The sequence below is a fragment of the Megalopta genalis genome, unplaced genomic scaffold (assembly GCF_051020955.1).
Source record: "Megalopta genalis isolate 19385.01 unplaced genomic scaffold, iyMegGena1_principal scaffold0038, whole genome shotgun sequence".
Lineage (NCBI taxonomy): Eukaryota > Metazoa > Arthropoda > Insecta > Hymenoptera > Halictidae > Megalopta > Megalopta genalis.
The window spans coordinates 705,660-721,424 of NW_027476107.1; the positions used below are offsets into that span (position 1 = coordinate 705,660).

The 15,765-nt window shown below is 34.6% G+C and overlaps 1 long non-coding RNA gene across 1 annotated transcript; it reads right to left on the bottom strand.

Moving 5' to 3' along the window:
• Positions 1-5,504: 5,504 nt before the first annotated feature.
• LOC143261153 (uncharacterized) lies at positions 5,505-14,174 on the bottom strand. Its single transcript, XR_013035371.1, has 2 exons — positions 13,962-14,174; positions 5,505-9,219 (listed from the first exon to the last, which is right to left on the bottom strand). It is a non-coding gene; the product is annotated as an uncharacterized LOC143261153 (long non-coding RNA).
• Between the last annotated feature and the right edge of the window lie 1,591 nt (positions 14,175-15,765).

Genomic DNA, 15,765 nt, shown 5'->3' on the forward strand with positions numbered 1-15,765 from the left:
ACATCCCCAACGACTAAAATACTAAAAAATAATACATGCGAAGTCGTCGAGCGTCCAAAGAACACAAAAGTGGTAGGAAATCGTGTCGTCCTATGCAATAAATACGAACCTAACGGTAAAATCGACCGTCGGAAGGCCAGAATAGTAGCGCGTGGATTTTCGCAGTGTTACGGGGTCGACTTTAACGAAACTTTCGCTCCGGTTGCACGTTTACAATCAATTAGAATTGTGGCTGCTCTTGCAGCTGAATATAATATGAAAATCCATCAAATAGATGTGACGTCAGCCTACTTGAACGGCAAACTAGAAGAAGAAATTCTTATAGAAGTTCCCCGTTGCGTCGATAAGGCCCTAGATATTTTAGCCGAAACCGAGAGTGGCGATTATAGTATAAAAACGAAAGCTATCGAAATGAAGCGAAATTTAAGAAATGGAGCTAAGGTTTGCCTAGTACGAAAAGCTTTATACGGTTTAAAACAAGCTGGTCGTAGCTGGCATTGTCGCTTGGATGAGGAGTTGAGAGCATTCGGGTTAATTCCGAGCGGGGCTGATCCGTGTTTGTATTATCAGGCGCGATAACCCCCTCATCCTTCTCATCGACGACTACATGGACCTAGAGACAACGAACGATGGATATTCAAGATACAACCCGTTATTAGGAAAATGGTAAGCATCTTCTGTCTCGTCAGAGATCTCGCCGATATTCGATCCAGTACGAAAAAGGACAAGGATAGAAGAAACGTCCTTGTTTCAAACAGAAGATAATCTACGCATCCCAACTCCCGAAGCTTAAGAAGCACCGTCACAACCTGAAATCCCTGTCGAACAATTATCGACGAACGATATAATAAATTCTAGTCCTAAAAATTATGGTGAAATGTTAAATAGAAAACGACGACAAAATTCAAATTTGCAAATTAAAGAAGTTTATGAACCATTAGATTTAATTTAACTTATGAAAGAGTCTAAAATAGGAAAATTTTGTAGCCAATATAGTGGTCCACACAAAGTTGTAGAAATCTTGCCGAATAGAAATACTAATTGGAGGTAATCTACGTATAGTACACACTAACAAATTGAAAATTGCACATGTAAGATCTAAATTTAATTAACAAATAATGGTACAATTAACAATAATGCCACATATGTATTACGTATCAACGAATGTTCATTAGACTTTAAAATTCCAGTACCAAGACAAGGTAAATTGTCAGAAATTTCTTGGAATTCAACGAACCAATGGATGATGTCATTCTACCAAATCACGACGAACCTCGCTGAAGCCTACCACAATCAAAGCCGTTATCTGTATCCGATGAGACGACTCGACAACTTCCGTGATGGTAGCAGATAGTTGTTGAGTGTCATGAAAACATCAGAACCACATTTCGAAACGTACCAGTAGAAAAGAGCGTCCGATATAGCAACGATAAAAATAGCATCTATAGAATACGATATAATAGAGAAGTAAAATTCGCCCCAGGAGTTCATTCGCATTAACTTGATTAATTATATCAAAGATAATTTATTATTTTTGATTAAAGAGAAATAAGATTTTTGAATATTCTAACTATTTAAATTACTGTCCTAAATAAAATACAATGTTTTAAATAATCTATGAGGTTCACAAAATTCGAAAATGTCAAAATTACTTAAAAAATATTGTCATTCCGAAACTAGTCTCGAACGCATTTCCGAAACTCGATCAAGCCCAAATTATGCAAATAACTTCATTTCACATAGAAACAATGTTAGCGAGAAGGATTTTTTGAAATTGGAATGTTACGACCCAAAATATTGCGAGAAATCTATTGCACTGTTATGAAAACAATAAACATTTACCATTTCTGTCTTTTTTAAAAACGTTTACAAAACCTCCAATAAGAATGAAAAATTACTTTCCTGACCGAGTCTTTTCCATACTTCAACCTAAACCAATGCAGTGTCTCACAATCAGTGATAGTACCAAATTGCAGGTTCGAAATACACAGCGTTCGTATTCAAGCACATAATATACAACGCGATTTCATTTCACAAGAATAACTGCGATAAATACTATCCGATATAAATCACAGACCTGTTTAAACCAATAACACTACTATGAAAAACCTCAGAAATAAGTTTATTAATTAACTCTGTAATACTATAAATGCTTGAGTTTGCTCGAAAAGATTCGACATACCTACTTTTTAACTTTGCAGCTTACTTAATAGAAAACAACAAGGTTATATCCTCGCAAAATTTGCTACAACTAGAAAATCTGCATTATCAATTTCATCGAATGAATGTTCCAAATTGATCATATAAACATGGATTTTTATAAATCTAGAGTATTTGATTTAATCGTGTCAGAATCGGAAGCAGACAGTAAATTGATCAACGTACTCAAGAAAGCAATATCTCTAGTGGCAGTAGGATTTGAATGTAGAAATAAGTAGCAAGGCAATCAATCCTCTGAAGCTGTATTGCTTGTTATCCAAATATGGTTGCAAGTTTTTAACTAATGGAAAGCAACAGCAAATAATGACGTGTAAATAAAAATTACCGATTCAGATTTCAAGTTTGCTTCTACATGACGTTTAGTGTCATTACTGCACAATTTGATTCATAGATAATATACACGACTTCGCACAATCACTTCCGATCCTGTTCACCCCGAGAAGTAAATGTTTCAGACTGTTAACCAAATTCAGGAAAGTTCGGTATGAAAGATCGAACATCAAATCTCAAATCCTTGCTCCAAAAGTACATCGAAATTCAGATCAATGTAGTCTTCCTTTTCTTGTTGATTACTTCCGCAATCGCGCCATACAAAGTCTCAAGCAGAAGAACCAGTCTTCTAGATATCTGCTGAACACTGCCGTGAATCTTGGAATGAAAACTGCATCACTCAATCTCCATATTGATCCAATCGGTTTTTGCTGACGATTAAAGCCGTAAATCTTCAAGCAAACAAATTCCTGCTTTCTATATTTCCACTTGAATGCTTAGTAGGAATCGTGCAATCTTGGTATTTTTCATTATGTGATTAATATTTGTTGCCGGTTTATTGAGAATTTATCCACTGCAGGTTACATTTCTGGTTATGTATATCACACTATTTGAAATTTTGGAACCAAATTTCGAAATACTTTGGAAATTGAGGTTGATAGTTGTGACCATGCTTTGTGAAAATGGCTATATTTACCTATAATTAATATCGAAAGATATGAGATAATTAATAGCCCAGCCATAGTTGTCTTCGACTACTGAAACCAAGCTGCAGTAGTATCATTAATGCATTTCGAATAATTTGGTTTCGATGAATAACATAAGAGTGGGTGTTGTACTGCTTTTCTTCCTCCATATATTATAACCATTACAGAAACACATTTAGTTATTTCGGGCGCGTAGAGTACAAGAAATGTCCTGCAAACTACCAAGAATGCACAGCTCTGCAGTAATAAAAAATGGAGTATTCTCAATCTGAATGTTCCATTTAATGCAACTCTTCATTTGTGGTGAAATTAGATGTTGGCGATTCCGTTGCTGATTCCGAATATTGGAAATTTGTCAAGCAACAACCCGACCCAACTATAAATTTTCCAATACAGATCCAGTGCACTGAAGAAAATAGCCCCGTGTGTCTAAAATCAAATCGATCAATTTTAAATCGCCAGTCGATTACCTCCTCTTTACTGGTATCACTTGGATCGATGCATAAGAATTCTAGCGCGACCATTATTTATTTTACGTCGTTTCCCATACAACGTTGTTCGTTAGGACATTGCCCTCGTGCACTGTAACGAACATTCAGTGCTGCTTAGTTTTCAATATTCACAACGAAATAAATAGGCCCTCACACCGCGACCGTGGCTTGTTTCCATTTGTCATCTCAGTTATCAGCTACTGTTACGTAGATACATATAGTTACGCTTGAAATTCTTCTCTGCTCTTGAGCGCGCAATTCACATTACGCTTGTAATACTTTTGCGCTTGCAGCCTAGCTTCGCTACAATCGATTGCGCTTGCAAATTTCGATACAGCTTTATAGCCATAAATTGATCGCTTAATCGTATCATTCATGACCTTCACGACACATCATCACATTTCATCATTCTATTGTATATCATCTATAACCTCCTCTGTACGAATCTTATTGGTTAAAACATATTTAGCGTTATTACACCAGCGTTTTTTACCATTCAGTCCACTATCCAATTCATCCTTCCAATCCTTCCTCCAATTCATCCTTCCCAACGAAAAGATACATTTGCAACATATTTGGAAATTTGAGAAGAATAACAAACTAGTAATTTTGGAAATTGTCGAACATTTAACTTATTTCTGCACTTTATGAGCCTTCCCGGGTACTACATATTTCCAAAACTTCATCCTCCGGTTACGTAAATACATACAACTGTGAGATGTAGATGGTTCATTCTATTATATAATATTTCACATAAAACATTATGATTCAGATTCTGATAATACTCTACATTGATGTTTAAACCCACGATTTAAAAAAGTGATGAAAAAAGTGATGTCAATTTTGCAGGTTGTCTTCGCTATAGTAAGCATGAAAGTAGTATAATAATACTTTACTATCCACACTTTAATTATGCATGATTCATACTCAAGCCGCTATATGCACTATTCAGATTTGACGATGAGATGACTACAAACAGTGCGGGCATGTTCGTCGCAAAAGTCTTCTCGTTAGCTTTAAACTATACGATAGTAGGAGTTATGAATTGTACATTAAACTTAATATAACAATTTTCGTTCAAATTTTTTCGAGCAAACTTATTATCATATAAACAAATACACTATATGTTACCGTGTTCGTTTGAACAGTTCAAACATATATATGTATAATTCTTATAGTTCAATACTGTGCATAGTACAAACAGAATTAAGTCTCATTACGAATTGATAGAATTAAGAATTAACTTTCCTACCTCGAGTATAATGATATAAAAAAATGATCACGTTTTCAGCTGGCATTTATGCATTACTGTCCTACAAATGTAAATTTCATAAATAACGCTAAATATTTATTACTAAAAATAAGATCAAATTAAATAAAACTAATGAAAACAAACACTATGTGGCATTACAACATAGTATAATATAAAGAGTATTTTCCCGAAACTACAGAGATTTAAATTATTATATTATCATTAAAAAGAATTTTCTCAGCTACTTTTAAAGTACACCTATGAGATGATTTATTATGTGTACAACATTATTTAAAATACCAAAATTATGAAATCCTTTTTCGAAAATCTTCGGTTAGTGTGAAATTGGTTTAGTCAAGTGTATATAAACCAGTGTATTACAAAAGATGAAAAGTAACATTCTCTATTATTCCGAAAATGTCTAGTCATATAAGTCAACATAATCAAAAACATGGAGAATACTTAGGCGTGTTTCGTCCAAATGTTAATAGGAGTTTGTAGACAAATGTTTTATTTTATTTTCTTCTCATAGTTATTCTGGGGTTTTAATAATGTCAAGTAGAAAGTTGATTAAAGTCATAGAAAATGCTCACTGGAAGTGTGACATACGAAGAACATTCCTGACATATTTTTCATAGCTTATCTTCCACATACTTTAAATTCGCTCAAGAATAATTATTCTGCCACAGGAAAAAAACGTCGAACATAACGTCGAAAACGTGGGAATTTAAGACAGCGTTAAATTCATTTAAGTCATCCACAACCCACACTCTCAATGAGAGCCAAACGTCCAAATAGCGAAATAACCAAATCGACGACCCAAGCATCTTTTGCAAACGCAATTCAATAGATGAAACTGTGATAACAGCGAAGCCAAGATTAGAAGAAACAATGATGCAAACTCCACTCATCTACAATCTCCCAGGAGCCTCATCTACGCCATTACATCTACCAATAATCTCACTTGCCAAGATCAGTGAACCAAGTATAACTTAGTCTATACCTGATTACGAATCTAAATCCCAGGAGAACAGCAATTCAACTGATGGAGACGAACCAGATATTAGCCCAGTTTTGCCACAACCTACGAACACGGATAACATTGTCACACCAGTAGATGAAATTCGATGAAAATTAATAGAAGAAGCTCGCAGTAGATTAATCGCAGGTCACAAGGGTGTAACGGAAACCTTAAATCAATTAACCCTTTCGGTACTACCGCCGCCTATTGGCGGCATCCACGGAAAGTTATGTGGGCACTTTATGTGGGCACCGTTAACAGCACCAACGGAAAGTTATGTGGGTATGATTACTCTCTATAGTACACATTACTTTACTATTCTGTGTTTAAAATTCCCGGCTGTTCTAATCGTTCCATTATAATATATAATTAGTAACAGTCAACAGCGTGCCTTAATTATATATGTTTTATAATATATAGATAAGCTACGAAAAACAAATTGGAATGTTTGCTTATATCGTTAATTTTTTTAATGTATAACTTACAATTTGAATTTAGTTCCCTTCAGGATGAGTGTAAAACGCTTGAAAGGAGAACAATGGATAAAGGAAATCATTGATTCCAAAAGAGATTCTGATGAAGAAAATCAATATAATTTAGCATTTCGCAAAAGGAGGAACAATCGAGCACGTGTACTTAGCACCTCGGTATCTGAAGAAGCAGTAGAGCCTGAAGTACGAATTGATACTCCTTCTAGCATCAAATGGACATCAAAGAAGCTTAGTCCAAAAATTCATGATTTTACGCCACATCATTCGGGAGTAGTAGGGAACAATTTAAATCGTTCGTCGAGAATTTTGGACTACTTCAGACTGCTTTTTTCTAAAGATTTAGTTAAATTGATTGTGCAAAAAACAAACTATTACCGGTGTCGACAGCTCAAAAGAGATCACTTGAACGCTTCAGAAGGGATGGAAGTGGATGAATTATATTGTTTTATTGCTGCGTCGTTATTAATGACGCGAACCAAAAAGCTATCCTTAAATGAAAATTGGTCTAAAGATAAGTTTCTCCGAAGCGATATTTTCAGTAAAATTATGAGTAGAGATCGCTACTTTTCATTATTGAAAATGTTGCATTTTACGGACATAGTCGGCCACACTGCCGATCGTTTACACAAAATAAATGAAGTAGTGGAAATGCTACGAACATCTTTTTATCAATGCATTTCAGCCATACCAGCGGTTATGTATAGACGAAAGTCTACTCCTCTACAAAGGCCGTCTCTCGTTTAAACAATATATTCCCTCGAAGAGGAGTAGGTTTGGCATAAAATCATTCCTACTTTGTGACTGCAAGACGGGTTATATCCAAGATATAATCATTTATTGTGGGGCTAGTGCTACTGTAGCTACCGAATATCAATATATTGGAAAGCCAGGGAACATTGTAATGTCGCTTTTGCAACCTTTTCTGAACAAAGGCCATTGGGTTGGCAACTAAGACTATTGTATTTATCTGGACAACTGGTTTTCCAGTCCCATATTGTTCAACCTACTCCACGAAAAAAGTACGGACGCTTGTGGCACTGTACAAAGAAGACGGAAAGAGATGCTTAAAATAACTGATAAATTGAAAAAAGAAGAGGCAGTGTTCCGCTCATCTGAAAATCTGTTTGCAATGAAAATGGTTTGATAGAAAGAAATTTTATATGCTTTTCACACTATCCATACCGCAGAATTTGCAGAAGTACCTAAGAAGTCAAGAAAAAATGAAATTATTCTAAAGCCCAAATGCGTAATAGATTATAACTCTTCAATGAGTACAATCGATAAATCAGATATGGTGATAATTACTATCGATGCAACTCGCGCGCGCAAAAGTTTAAAGTGGTATCGCAAATACTCTCTCTCTCTCTTTTTCCACTTGATCGACATTTGCGTGTGGAACGCATACTGCCTATATAAGCACACCACAAAAAAACAAATCTCAATGGCGAAATTTCACCTTCAGTTGATTAAGGAAATATTAGAAAAATAACACAAGAATCATGAATATCATCGGTGCAGCAAGTCAAGAAGTAATTATCTCACAAGGCTCACAGGGGGACATTTTCCTTCGATATATCAGTCGGTGGTGTGGGACGTGAATCCAAGTATCAGTGCGAACAATGTAATGTGGGCTTGCGCGTTTCCCCTTGTTACGAAAACTATCACACCAAGTTACACTATTAGTTTTGTCGTTGATTATATTTCACTATTAGTTTTATTATTTATTATGTTACACTATTAATTTTATTATTTATTTTAATTTTGTAATATTGGACCATATTATTTATATCAATGCTATTTACTTTAATTAATGTACTGTAAAGAAAAAGATATGATTTTAAAACGTTAAGCGCCATGCCTGTTTTGTCTGTCCTTCCGTCTGATCCGCGAGATAAGATACCGTCGAAATCTCGGTTTTCTGCCGAGGATTGGTTTAGGTTACGACAAAGCAGTATAAACATTTTAGAAATGTTTTTCAAACACGTTAAATTCCGCGTCAGTAACCGATGTCGCGGTCCGAATGAAAAGTTTAGTGTCAATCACGCTCGAGATCTCTATGAATGCCGCAAAACATGTTTTCGCGGTTTACGCTGTCGGACAGTGCAACCACTCTTGCGAAAAACTTCCTCGTTCCACGAATGTATAACCGCGGCCAGGTCCTCCGTACCGAAAGGGTTAAAAGAAAAATATGACTGCCCCGAAATGAGAAAAGATTCACAAGAATTCGTTCGTTCACTTATCAGAACAAAACCCGTCAACCCGTGATTATTACGGACACATCTCTGGAACCTTTTGACGAACTTGCCATCGACACATTTGGACTACTTCCAAAAACAATCAATGGAAATCGCTACATTTTAACTATGCGAGACAATTTAAAAAAGTATTGGTTAGCAGTTGTTTTATCAGATATTAAAGCCATGATAATAGCTGACGCGTCCGCGAGTCATTTCATTGCAATATGTGAGACACCAAAATCCATTTCGATAGATGAAAACACTAGTTTCTTGGGAAACTAATGCTACATGTTGCCGAGATGGATCGTTAAAAAGGAGCCATATATTGTATTAACAGAACATCTAAAACAATACATCGAGTCATATGAAGAATGGGACCTCTACTTACCATTTGCCATGATTTCATATAAATACCTCCGTCCACGAAGCTACGAATTTCACATCCCACGAATTAATCTTCGGGAATTACGATAAGTGAGCTAATCCGACATAACTTATGGTGGAGTAATACGTCCATGTGTAAAAAGAACCTGAAACAAGTAAATTCGATCCACGTTACATCGGGCCATACGAGATAGTAGATGTCGGATATAAATAATGCAATTTTAAAAACAGATGCGACCGGACACCTAATCGCGAAACATCAGGATAAATTAAAACACTCCTTCGTCTTCGATAGTTCGTCCGACACAAATTAAAAATTGGAATCACTTTCAGGATGAAGTAAATCCCGCTGATTATCCAGAGGTGCACGAGGATCTCTTAATATGCTAATGTATAAGGAAAATGCAACTCGTGTTTGAAGCTGAAGAATACAAATTGTGTGAAAAATGTTGGTCTCGAGTGGCAGCAGAAGAAAGAGAATTATTTCCTGAAGGCTGCTGGCATACCATCGCAGGAAACCACAGAAGTGAGGCAGATTGTCATTGTGAAGGATATGGTTCTGTAATCCTGGAAACATCAAACGCTAGTCGATGCCGAGAATGCATCGAAGAATACATATTTCGAAATGTAACTGGAGACATTACAGTAATTAAAACATGGCAAGGCCATTGATGTGGTTACTCAGTGGTAGCATCATGACCGTTGACAGCAACACACGCACATATATACTGCAAATAATTAATTTATACAAGCAGGAGAGTCATCGGATGAGAGCATTAATACTTTTGAAGAAATACTCCAATGTAGCAAGGAAAAAAATGTAGACCTTATATTTCATTGTGGAGATTTATTTCACAATGCGAAACCAACAACTTCTGATGAATTAAAATGTATGGAATTGTTAAATAAATACTATATGGGTCCCAGGTTAGCAAGATATGATAATATCAATATAAGATGGTATTTGAAGTACGACAAATATTAATAATTGTCTTTTCATCAGAGCAATTAACATCCAATTTTTGAGCGAGCCAGAATTAACATTCCCACACTGTACTTTTAAAACTGTAAATTTTTAGGATCCAAATTTTAATATTGACATGCTAATATTTTCCATTCACGGGAAAAATGACCATCCAAGTAAGAAATATAATATCAATAGTTTAAGTACAGAGATTTTTCAACATTGATTCAGCCATTAGTAATTATAATCAAAATTATAGGTTGTGGAATAAATGGGCCAAATGGACTTGTTGTCTGTGTCTGGTTTCATAAATTATTTTGGAAAATGGACAGCCACCCCTAAAATGATCATTCCTCCACTGATGATAAAAATGGGTAATACCCATGTTGCAATTTTTGGTTTAAGCTGCATGAACGATGATAAATTAATACGGATGTTGAACGATTTTAAGGTGAACTTATGAGATCCATATATGTATTGAGAGGTCTTTCCATTTTTTTTTATTGCACATGATTTTCATTCATAGGTGAAATGCTTTAATTTGTTTGTTTTACATAAAAAACGTGCACCATGTCTTAAACGTGGATATACTTCGGAAGCCCACCTTCCCTCTTTTGTTGACTTTGTCGTGTGGGGAGGGGAACAGGAATGTTGTATCACACACGTGTTTAACTCTAAAAGACAATACTACATTTCTCAAACAGGTATATTTTTAGATTTATTTATTAATTATGATGCATGAAAAATAAGAAACTACTGCTTAAGAAACGCACTTACAGATTGCGATTTCTTTATGCGAAGGCGAATCAAAGGCCAAACACATTGTCATACTTAGCGTAAACGGTAATAAGTTTAAGTTGAAGAAATTGAAATTAAAAACCGTTAGACCATTTGCGTTTGACACTCTGGTCCTTAATGATACAAATATAAAAAGTAACAATGATAGATTGCTATCAGAATCAGTTTTCAATATCGTCGACCGATGCATAGAAAATGAATTGATTCCTAGTACCGCGGAACAATTGTCAAATCATCCGAAGCAACTGGTCTTGCCGTATATTCGATTGAAAGTAATTTACTTGAAAGATAAAGAACGGTTCGATTCGACCAGGTAAGATTCTATTAGTATATTAACGAATACAAGTAATAAATGGAAATAAATAATATGTGTATTTTAGATTGGCACAGAAATATTGTGATAAAGTTGCTAATTCTCACGAATTAATTGTATTCTGTAAAACAAGAAGTTCCGGTAAGTACTCCAGGATACGACTGACATTATGAGCTATACTGAGGTAAACAAAAATTGCGATATTCTACAAGGTGCTCGAAGGTAATATTTGTGTTTGGTTTTTTAATTAGGAGAATTAAGGTTTTGTGGAAACCACATACAAGCAAAACTAAAAGGACACCAGTTTGGTTGAAAATAAAAACCTATGAACAATACTAACAGTGAATGATCTAAATAAAGCATTAGGTAAATTTGTTAACAAAAATAACACTAACGCTTTTAATAACCTACAGAGGTCAAGCATATACAATTTAATATTTCAAAATATTGATTTGCCATTATAAGCTCGATTGTATTGTTACAATTAATTCTTTACATATAGTCGTGAAATAAAAGAACTTGTGCTATGTTTGGAAACTACTGAAACAACTGCAGATATTGGAAATATCAGGAAAGAAATTAAAAATTATTGTGATAAGAGAAAGGAGGAAGCACAAAAAGAAAAGACAGAAGTATATGTATACTTGCAAACAAACTCATTTAAAAATGATAATATACTATCAGATTTGACAGATTGGATAATCGCATGCTATTTTATAGATGCAAACATTATTTGCTAATAGACTGGTAAAACCCTTCAATAATGACGAGATAATAGTTATTGACAGTAGTAGTAACAATGAAGAAGAAGCGGAAAAAACAGATAAAGCTAATGGCAGTGGAGCATGTAACAAAAGCAAAGAAACCGATAAAAATAATGAAAATCATAAAAATTCTGTTGGTATAACATCTGAGAGGTAATTTACTTCAACTCAAAAACAGACAACAGCGCAGGTACATCATCGAACTCTATTAAACGATTCACAGTTTATATGCATAGGTCTTTGATTTACTATTATCCATGACATTTTATCATTTGCTACAGGATGAAGCATTGGGCGGTGATGTAATAAAGAAAATAAATTGAGGGAAGCCTAATAAAATACGGTTCCTACGCAATTTCGATTCCAATTTAGATTAGTTTGTCCAGGTCCGAACCCTTGTTTATACACTACTTGTAAAACATTATATTAAACAAATACTTTTCATTAAATCTTGAAATATTTGATAATATATAATATATATTATATATAATTCGGACATTCAAGTTGCAACAAAAAAAAATACATACTATAAACAAATCTTAAAATCGTATAAAATAGAGATTTAAAAACGACATCAATCTTAAATAAATACTAATGATAGAACAACTAGTACAAGAACTAGTAAAACACCGTTTATCTGGACTGTGTTTATCCAACATAGTAACCCGTTACCAACAATTGGATGTCAGGAACGACGCGACATACCCATTATACAACACACTGTTTTTGTTTCTTAGTTAGAAATTCTAGCATAGTCTTCCTGCATAGAATGTAAGATAAGTAACGATTTAATTCAGTTACTTGTATGTATGTGATTCGTCCAGAAACTATATTCTCATTACGTCTTCACACAAATCAAACGAAAAGAGAAAAAGATTGGTGCTTTGTATTGAAGAAAAATTTGAAATTAATAGACGCTTCAGAAACAATTAATTTCTTGTCTCGTAAATATAACATTGGTAGATTTACTGTATATATCATAAAAAAATTATAAAGATAACATATTAAAATGCAAAGAAGATGATGCAGCAAACACGAATAGAGGAATAAAAATGAATAACAGCTTCTAAAAGTGGGTGAAAGTAATTCATCTTTGCATGAAAGATCAGATAGCGAACAAACCGTAATCACAAAGTTATATGTATAATGTCGCAAGGTGCATTTCGCACTGCGTAGAGTACGATGTAGAAAATGTGATTAAAAATGATGGAAATGATAAAGGATTTCATATTCTTAACGACAATAAAATAATATCTCAAGTTATAGAGGATCAATCTGAAGTGAATGTATAATCAGGTACGCTATACAGTATGTTATACAATACTTACATTAAACAACTTAAAAAACAGTTTCAGATATCTAGAAATAAAGAAATAAATACAAGACATGCCCATAAAGCGACATTTTATTAGAAAATAAGCTTACATATTGCAAAGAAAATATGTTAGGAATTGTAGATCTCGATAAGTTACATGCATGCCGAAAATTTCATCGAAATCAGTTAACGCAAGGTCATAGTTACGAGCATTAAACAAATTTTAAAACAGCAACTTTCTCACAATTATTGGACAGAAATATTAAAAATCAGGACAAAACTGCGATTTTTGCGATCTTTAATTGTTTACCGCTTATACCAAAGTCAACCGATTCCGCTGAAATTTTCAATATGCATATAAATTACCGAGATCTACGAAATGCATTTCTTAAATCATCGTTATATATATTTCGTCATATATTATTTTCTTTAATCATTCGAAAGCAATAACAAAATTCAAGTTGTTCAGTCCAGTTCTAAGCAAGTTATGGCGTTTTAAAAGTTGTCCGAATATTAATATAAATAAATATGGCCGCGACGCCATATATCCGCAAGAACCGATTGCCCACGTGGAAGACACGTGCTTCCAGTTTCGCAAGCTTTCTCGAGACGCCATATGCGTAACGCACGTGGCGTGTAATAATTCACACTGGCGAATAATTAGCCCATCCGAGAGAAGGTGTCCGAGCCATTGAAATGTAAATGAAGAAATTCGTACTGATAATGAGACTTACCGAAAAACCGATCAGAAATTCCCAGTTACGAATGCGGCTTCTGGCCGGTCACTAGTCTTGACATATCTTTGGAACGGTCGCTGCCAGTTGTTGCCAGCACTGTCCTTTATTATTTCGCCTGCTGCCCTATGGTCTTTAGCGGCTATCTTCCTTCATTTCGTATGAATTAATCTCGGCTCGAATTGTCACAGTTACACTTATTTCTTCCAAACACCCAACGCTACGGTCAACGCGACAGTGATCCTCGTTCTCGGCAGATCGCTTCCTCAGCCAGAAACGAGGCATTCCCCACTCCCCAGACTCACGGCTCGGCACGACGCACAAACTCTACGCGCACTCGCCGCTGCTCAGGGCCGGCACCATTCGACTCAGCCCACGCTCCGAGCGTCCTAGATCTCGCGGCATAATTCAGTGACTGTAGAGAATACCGCAACATGTTACAATTTCAAGAAATTTCAGTTTATGCAAATACGATAAGCTCAATAAATGGAAAACCAAGAAAGGAATTGGTGGCCAGAACTTTAAAGGACAAACATCTCGAAAGTGAAAACATGTGACATTCAGTGTTTTTTCTTCCAGCCGCAGAATTTCCTTCTTTCCTGATTTTGTTAAAAGACTTACTAATCACTTTGCAAATAAAGATAAAAAAAATACAAAAATCATGCTTTCCACAAAACAAAAAAATAAATTATTATATTCAAAAAACTCTACCAAATTTCAGAAAAACAGTCTAGACTGAGCCCTCTTACAGCAAACTACGTGTTACATTTAAGATTACTTTTTCTGTCCGTGAAATGTGTATACGCTGTACGTGATTGTACTGAACATGTGTAATAAATTATGATACCCAAAGCTCATACAATTTTCGAAGTTTAGTATTTACCTAGCACTCTTTATAGTGATTAGATCAGTGCACAGAGATTGACATATAGTAATTAGATGAGTGTGCAGATGATAACTAGAAAAGGCTCAGTAAATGAGTCGTTCAGTGCACACATCGCTTAACTCCATAAAAGAAAAAGTTGAGAAACGCGATGAAACGATGTACATTGTTTTCTAAAATTCCTGTTATAATATAGATTCACACATATAATGTAGAATGCATAAATACAGATATAGCTTTCATCTGACGCTGTATAAAATTAATAAGAAAGAATAGCCAAAAAATAATCGTCAGTAATGTTACAGCTTTTATGTGACTGGTGGAGTTAATCAATTTGGCAACTGAAAAAAAGTAGTAAAGTTAAATTCAGTCTTTAAATTTTTAAGTTTTTTATTACAGATAAAGTTAGTTATTATATATTTTTATTACAGCTTTTGCATAAACATGAATGTTCACAGTTCTGTTATATTATATTATTTGTAATTAATTCATCAGAAATATTATAAATAATGTCTTCTTCATCAGCTGGATGTGAGGATTCGTCATTTCGATTTGTTGTCAAGTTTTTATAGTAATCATGTTCAACAGGAGGAATGTATTTTAGCAGGTCCATCATGCCTCTCCATTTTTCCCTTGTCACAGTTCTGCCTTTAGGATATAATAAAGGCTGATATATATTTTTCAAACTTTGCGGTCTACCTGATACAGATTTTCTTAAATTAATGGCTTTAAATTCTGTATCTTCATTATAATCACATTTGAATTGTATGAGATGGGGTTTGGACCTTTCTAATTTTATCCAGCGTATTTTAAGCCAATTTACTGGAAAGCCTGTGACGGTTACTTTTCTGTTAATGATTGATTGTTCTAAAGGTTTTGTTGAAAAAATATCTTGGTGGGTCATTTGGATTAGATGAAATG